Below are 8,043 nucleotides of genomic sequence, written 5' to 3'. Positions count from 1 at the left end.
CAGCTGAAGAGCTGAGTCTCAATGACATCTCCATAGATCAGCTGGAAAGTGACACCCACGAACCATGTCTACAAGCCAAATAACAGCTAGCATTTGCTCTTATAATTACATTACAGGTGAAGCTACTGATAGCCCATTAGTCAACAGCGCCGTGTCAATATAATGGACAGGTCAGCACAGCAAGCATCTGACATGCTGATGTAGCAAAAACAGCCAAGTTCAACATCAGACAAAAAACCTTTTCTAAAGAAATTTTCGCTTTATAAGACTATGTTGTCACGACACTTTATTTTAAAGAACTATGTCACTTGGTACTAATTGCAAGGATAATAAAGACGTAGTTCTGAGACAGTTATTATGAGTTAGAATTGTGTTACTTATGTTGAATTTGCATTCTTTTAGTGAAATCTGGATAGTTTTAACTTTTTGTGCCGTAACAGTTATTCATTATGGGTTAATTCGATAGATTGTATAGAAGAAGTGGATGCAGCCACAGTGACATCACCCAGTCGTCTGTGGACTACCGTTCTGAAGTCTCGAGTTTGACTTTGAGTTTGAGTTTAGGTGACCAAAATGTTACAATTAACTTTCATGAACTGAAAACACACTATGAAAGGATCAAAAGTTCTTAAACACCAACAGCACTCAAAACCAAGTTCTTGGCTGGTTAAATGGACACGGTGCGGTACATACGATTCGCCTCCTGTTTGACAGGCCACTTGTGAATCACAAGGTAGCCACACCCTGAAGCTTTCCCTGCTTTATCATCAGTTTTCCTCTAAATTGGACCATAATTTACAAAATGAACATAATTCTGTATTGAAGAAGACTTGAAACTAGCGATTGAGACCATAAACTCGTTAGGAAAGTGTTTACTGAGGTTATAAATGAAGTGAGAAGTAGGGTCAATGCAGGGTAAGGGCACTTCCAGATTGGCTTCACTTTTTAGACCTGGAGGTTGAGGTGAAAAATCCCAGCTTGTAAATCAGGCTATAATGGAATATGAGGTTACCACTGCTATTTAACAGTTTGGTGGCTGGAGTGCAACATCTTGCTGGTTAACTCAGAAATTCCTGACTTTATGAGTTAAGTCGTGCATACAGCTTGAGCTTGCGCCTGCTCTCAGTAAATGGGAAAGCGTTGTTAAAAGTGCTGCACTCATGCAGCACTTCTAACAACGCTTTTTTTTGCCACAATGAAAGTCTCACAGGAAGAAGCCCCATAGAGGATATATCAAGTCTGCTGAGCAGTTTGGCTGTTTCAGTTTATAGGGTTTTTTGTCTTAACAGTGGTTTCCAGAAATACTGTAAAGGATTAAAGAGAAGCATGATTTTGGGTGTGTTCGCTTGATTGACAGGTCTCTCTTACCTGTCACAGTCATTTGACTTGGCTACTCCTTGTGTGTCCCCACTCCGTCAAGGGTTGTCTTTGACCAAATACAGATTGTGGCTTCAGTGAGAACCAATACGCCTACAAGCGGTAAACAAATTCGGGCTTTAAAATGTGTCTATAGAAATGTTTGAGTGACATCAAAGACACTCCGTTAATGCTGTTTCATGGTCTGTGTTGTGGTGTTTCGGTAGTCCTATATTTACACACAGAGGCCCTGCAATGCAACACAGCTGCTCATTAAAACATAAGCCAAAGACAATTCTGGCCATGTCTGGAATTTATACTCCTCTGTGGCCAGTGCCACAGTGCAGGTTGATGCTGTTTCTTGATTCAGCCCATTAAGGACAACACTGTACAGATGCTTAGTGGAAAAGATTAGTACTCTCCCCATGCATGCTGGCAGATGGTAGACCCTTTTCACTCCATTTAACACTCTTTCATTTTATCTCTCCCTCGCTGAATTCACCTCTTTTACCCATTTCAGCAAAACACTGCTTTGGAGGTTTGTCAGTGATGTCAATGTTCAGTGAATTCCTGCTATAATGGTCTGAACTTGAATGTATTGTTGAAACAGTTTGAGTTTGCTCAAATATAGAGCAATCTTAGATTTTGTTCAAATGTCTAAAATGACCTTTATTTCCGTGGCCAGGATGTCTTATGGTTGTGCAAATCATGACAGTTATTTTTGAGAAACATAGGCATAAATAGCATGGTGTTGTTTGCGTGGGAAAGAGGTCAGGGTGGATGGATGAGCTTACAGAGCATGTGACTTTGACATGAGAGACTGGTTTCCACCAACATTCAACGTTGGTTTCTTATTAACGATGACTGCAATCTTTCCTTAACCTTAACCAAACAGTTTTCCCAAATAGTCCAACACTCCTTGCCAGAATAAAATGTCTACGGCATAATAATGGAAACATTTTTAGTAGTGTGTGTTCTTGCTGTCAAACATTTTTTAACCCATCTTCATGCCTAAACGACAAAACAGGTAGATTGTCAGAGATTCCCAAAACGACATCTATGAGCACTGGAAAGTACCAGTCGAGCGACAAGCTTAACGCACGTTTTGGACGTACGAAACATGTTGTGAAATGGTTGCAGGTTTAGGCAACAAACATATTTGGTTAGGATTAGGAAAACATCATGGTTTTGGTTAAAATAACTATGTTACATAACTCACTTACTTTATTTAACTTGAAACTTTAAATAACTTAACGTTGACTTGGTTTCACATGGGACTTGATCCTCGGTCTGTCCTGTTGATGCTATGTCGCCTGACATCCTCCTTTGCTGCTGTCATACGGCCACTAGAGGCCTAACAATAAATGTAAATATGTGTTTTAACAAAGTGCTGCATAATTATCCTATATGGCCGTTTTTCTGGTGAGAACAGGATTATACTGCCACTTGTAGGATTTAATATGTTTAGATTTGTCAGTCAATCTTTTTGTAGATATCTTGAAACTTGTTAGTTTCTCGTGTGTTCCACATTAACATCACAATGAAACACTGGATCTTTATTCTCCTCCTGTGTTCTGTTTAACTTTGTATTTGTCCTAGTGAAACTATATGAACCCCAGTGTGCAGCTGTCACTTTGATACATTGCCTGATGCTTTGCTGCACATTGAATATCAGACAAAAGAGCCAAATTCCACCACATAAACACAGATATAAACACAGAGCCCCTCCAATCCACACATTTTTCATAATGCTTATCTTGATGGAGAGTTCTGCTTGCCCTGGGTATCATGGCAATAAGTATTTCATCATTAGAAAAATGGCAGTGTGTTTATTGGTGTGCTGATGATGGATTGTTTTTCCATGTAGGAGGGTCATTCCTCAGGTGATAGATTATGTTAATATCTGATTTAACTACAATCACACGGTTTATTTCTCCTGCAGTAATGAACTAATAATACATCATGATTAAACAAAGACTCTCTCATACTCATGCACACGTACACTAGACATTCTGCAGGGGTTTTCTCTTCAATAAAAGAACTATACAACTTGTTGTTGGCCATATCTGCTGTAAAGGTGGTGTTCTTTAGACTGCAGCTGAACAGGGTTCTTTTGTCTAATAAGTAATGTTAGGTGATGAAGGGCCATCAGAGAATTTCCATCAATAAGATGGGCATTAAATTCTAGAGTACAAACATGAGACACTGCCTGATGAAAAAGTGCTAAAAGTCAAAAATACAACTCTGTGTACCTTACAACTTTGGAAGGGAAGCCAGCTCCCAGAGCACACTGCAATAAGAAACATCCAATCACTGAGCTTAGAATTATGTTACCATGCAGCTAATGTCCGGGTGAAGTTAGACATGGTGCCGTCTCAAAAATACAGATCAGCATGTGACAACAGTTGATGACTTCTGTGAGGTGTTGAGTTAGAAAGAGCATCTACTGCCATCAGGCATCACAATCTTCTTGGTCATGAAATAACCCTGTAGTACTGAGGAATCAACAAGTAGATTTGTGTGTTTCTTTGTTAAAGAACATTGTGGTTATTATTAAACATCAGAAATAGAGTCTGAAAAAAATGTTTCCTGACTGCAAAAAAAATGTACTTATGATCCACATTCACTCAATGTGATCAAAGTGACCACTCTTGTTGTTGCTTCTAGATATTTTATTTCCCACTGTTCCACTGCCACCTTTCCTGCAGGTGATTATATTTTCACCTTTTTATATTATTCATTTTTCACATTCTGTTTGTCTCTGTCACCTTGTTCTGTCTTTATTTTCCAGCTTGCTCTGGTGGTTAATTGGTGCAGGGACACCTTTGACTGCAGGGTTCCTTTCAATACATTTACCCAGATGGACATCTCATAGTCACTTAGTATGGTTGGGTGAGCTTGTCTGGCAAGCAGATGTCTAAAGTGCCAACAAGCCAAATGTTCACCACTGACCAAGCTGAGCCTGTTTAAAAAAAAAAAAGTGTCATAAACCTCCTTTTCATTTCAAGTGTGCAGGAGTTTAATATTTAGCCAGTTATTGACTGGGCCTGCATTATTTCACTTGTAAAGTGGCCATCTTGAGAAGAGCACACAGTATTATTATTATCTTTCTACACCTCACTTTTCCACACATTAGAATGCAAATGGAACTGAGCTGTTTCAGTTGAAGCCACAGAAAAAAAAGGCTTCTTTTAAGAAAGGTTTGATGTTCGGATTGAAAAGCTGACTGAAGAGAACAAAAGTGTGTTTTTTTTTCCTTTCTTTTTATTACCGCGCAGTTGCACTCCTAACAAGCCGAGGGCTTTTCAGGAGTGTGTTTGATATACATGAGTAAACACACATTTCCCATGCTAATTCTGTGCACCACAGTTCATCTCTCACCCGCCGAGTGCAATTGTTGACCCGGTGACTCCAGATACCAGACAGGGCCCGTCCCTGATTGGGCGCCACGGTGCTTCAATCAGCTTAATTGGCTGAGACTATAGTATAAGTGAGAGGAGAGAAATGAGAGGCGAATGCTGGAATTTGAATAAAACTGAACTCTGGATCATATACAGCTCGTTATTTGTTGACTGACATGTCGGCAAAACAAAAGTTTAATGTAGCTCTGACTTTATGTACATATAAGGATTTTGTTTATTTCTTGAACAGCAGATACACTTTAAACAGAATGCATTTATTAAAAACTCATTTGTTTTTTGGATGCAGTTTTGGTTTTGAGCTCCTTAGGCAGGTGGAAGAGCTGTGTTTAATTTCAGCAGAAAGATAATTGGCTAATATATAAAATAAATTCAAATGAAATTTAATCTTTATTCATATGATACCTCCACAAAAGTGCATCCATGCATTTTCATGCGTTTGCTGTTATTATATTTGTCAGTCTTTTTTGTGTTGCTTTCTTTAAATTACTTGAGTTGTTTTAAAGAACCACAGTAGTTGTTTTTGCAAGTGAATTACTTTCCTGATAAGCTCAAATGAGCATGAAGTACACAAAAATTGTGCTGACAAACAGAGACAAAGTGAAACTGGAACATCTGGGTTTCTGTTCCAGAAGTAAAAAAGTGAAATTCAATGTAAAATTGAATTACATTGAAATAACTACTAAATAGTAAAAATTCCGCTCTATGACATAACCATGCTCACATTTTGTTGTGTGGGTCACTCTGTGCGTTAATAGCCTTTAATGAACACCATTTTCTACAAGTCCAAAACTGTCTTAGATTAAACCTCACCAACCCAACAGGCCATGAGAATGGATAGAAAATGGCTACCAAACTGTAAATAGAATATCAGACGAGAGTGGATATCATGCCTAAGAGCACTGGTATAATGTCAGGGAGTTGTAGCTGGATTGGGATATTTTTCTGGTCACTTGGGGGCAGTGCAAGAGCCTGTAAACACTGTCAACATTGACATAGTAGGTAAAAAGCACAGTACTATAACCACAACTGTTCACTAACAATGTAATGTCTATTTATAATAATAAAGAAACAGCCCCCTTTTATACTACTTCTGTAGTTTTACTGTATTTTTCCAAATTGCTTATAAGTTTAATAAGTGGACAATGTTCTCTAGGCCACATCATGAGTCAGAAGTTTCTTGATTTACTTTAAAATGTTAAACCATTACTCAGATTGTAACGACAGAATAACAGCGGTACGAACATTTAAACTATCTTACAGTTGTGGCCTTTCCTCTGCTGCTGTGTTTTGTCAGTTTTACGAAAGTTGATGGCAAATCCAAAATGTGCTCAAACATTTTTGGGGTTGAGAAGCTCCACAAGCTCCTGCGAGGTTAGCGGAGCCCGCCAGCCAGCCAGCCAGCCAGCTACGCCCACAGAGCCCTCCGGTCACAGTTACACAGACCACTAGCAGCAGCAACAGAGTAATTTATACATCTAGCTGACACGGAGCAACATTAGTATTGATTTGGAGTTTATTATATTTTCATTTAGCTAACGCTTTTATCCAAAGCGACTTACAATTGCTACATATTACAGAGGTCGCACGCCTCTGGAGCAACTAGGGGTTAAGTGTCTTGCTCAGGGACACAATGGTGGATGGGTCACAGTGGGGAGTTGAACCCAGGTCTCTCACACCAAAGGCATAGTCTCTTACAGAAAGTCCATTGCGCCATCGTTAAAGTAGTGGCCAGCGCTAGGTCACTACAAACAGCTCCTTTCACATTACATATAGTCCTTCATCCATCCAGTTTTCATATAAAAATTCTGGCTGGTTGCAGCAATAAATTAACAAAAAATAAAAATCATATTCCACTTCTGGCAAGTTCTGTAGTTTATATTTATTTATCTTAGAAAATAGACAGGTAAAGATCAGGCAATGTGACACTGCATTGAATTCCAGTTGTTAGTTGACTTCAGAATGCACCAAAAAACAAATATTATTTGGTGAGGGGCGAAAATGTGTCTTTTTCCAACCTATCTGGATCTTTTTTGCCGTACTGCCTTCCTGCCCCCTGCTGTCAGCAGTCCTGTCATGGTCTGTGCAATCGATTCGCTGACCTTCACAGAAAATGAAAAAGGAGGCAGCAGCCCCGCCCAGCTCCACATGTTTGGTGGGACTTCAGCTAAATCTGTCATCACCCTCATACATTTCTGCTGTCACTTTCTCTTTTCTTTTCACACGCCCTCATAATCTAAATTCAACCCCAAGCAAAATCAATCAGATATATCAGAAGTCACAGTTCATGGCCTGAAGAGGTTATTGTGAAGCACGAATAGACAGTTTAATTTACTACTTGACCAGTCAATGCAGCAGTGCCCAGTGATTCAGCTACGTAATCAGACAGGTCATTGTAACGACTCATCTGTTTGATCACTGCTCAATAGTCCAAGTGGAGGAAATGATGACTGTGTTCTTGAATGATGACTCAGTATTGATTTTGGTGTGTGTCTTTGTGAGCGAGACAGCATTTCATCGAGCTATTTGTAAATAACATGTGGGGTTCATGCCTATTCCCATTTAGACTGGGATGAAGCCACAGCCCTTCCTTAGTGATGGATGAGTTTTTCCACACCTCTCTGCTCTCAACAGCTGCTCAGATTAATGTTCCACAACAGAGAGATTTAGGCAGAGACCAATGGTACTGATATTCATGTAAATCATCCAGCATGTGATAAAGGTCTGTCTTCTCTGTGTTGTTTGTAGAGATACAGTGGGTACGGAAAGTATTCAGACCCCTTTACATTTTTCACTCTTTGTTTCATTGCAGCCATTTTCCAAAAATCAAAAAAGTTCATTTTATTTCTCAGTAATGTACACTCAGCACCCCATCTTGACAGAAAAAAACAGAACTGTAGAAATTTTTGCAAATTTATTAAAAAAGAAAAACTGAAATATCACATAAGTATTCAGACCCTTTGCTCAGTATTTAGTAGAAGCACCCTTTTGATCCAATACAGCCATGAGTCGTTTTGGGAAAGATGCAACAAGTTTTTCACATCTGGATTTGGGTATCCTCTGCCATTCCTCCTTGCAGATCCTCTCCAGTTCTGTCAGGTTGGATGGTAAACGTTGGTGGACAGCCATTTTCAGGTCTCTCCAGAGATGCTCAATTGGGTTTAAGTCAGGGCTCTGGCTGGGCCATTCAAGAACAGCCACGGAGTTGTTGTGAAGCCACTCCTTCGTTATTTTAGCGGTGCGCTTAGGGTCATTGTCTTGTTGGAAG

At 39.5% G+C, this 8,043-nt stretch overlaps 1 protein-coding gene across 5 annotated transcripts in view; it reads left to right on the top strand.

Moving 5' to 3' along the window:
• The window catches only part of cdk14 (cyclin-dependent kinase 14), a 206,269-nt gene that overhangs the window by 90,994 nt on the left and 107,232 nt on the right, over positions 1–8,043 (top strand). The gene's annotated exons all lie outside the window — the stretch shown is intronic.

This window comes from Micropterus dolomieu, linkage group LG03, assembly GCF_021292245.1.
Source record: "Micropterus dolomieu isolate WLL.071019.BEF.003 ecotype Adirondacks linkage group LG03, ASM2129224v1, whole genome shotgun sequence".
NCBI lineage: Eukaryota > Metazoa > Chordata > Actinopteri > Centrarchiformes > Centrarchidae > Micropterus > Micropterus dolomieu.
The sequence above is the reverse complement of the archived record's forward strand: the minus strand, read 5'-3'. Positions and strand labels throughout refer to the sequence as shown.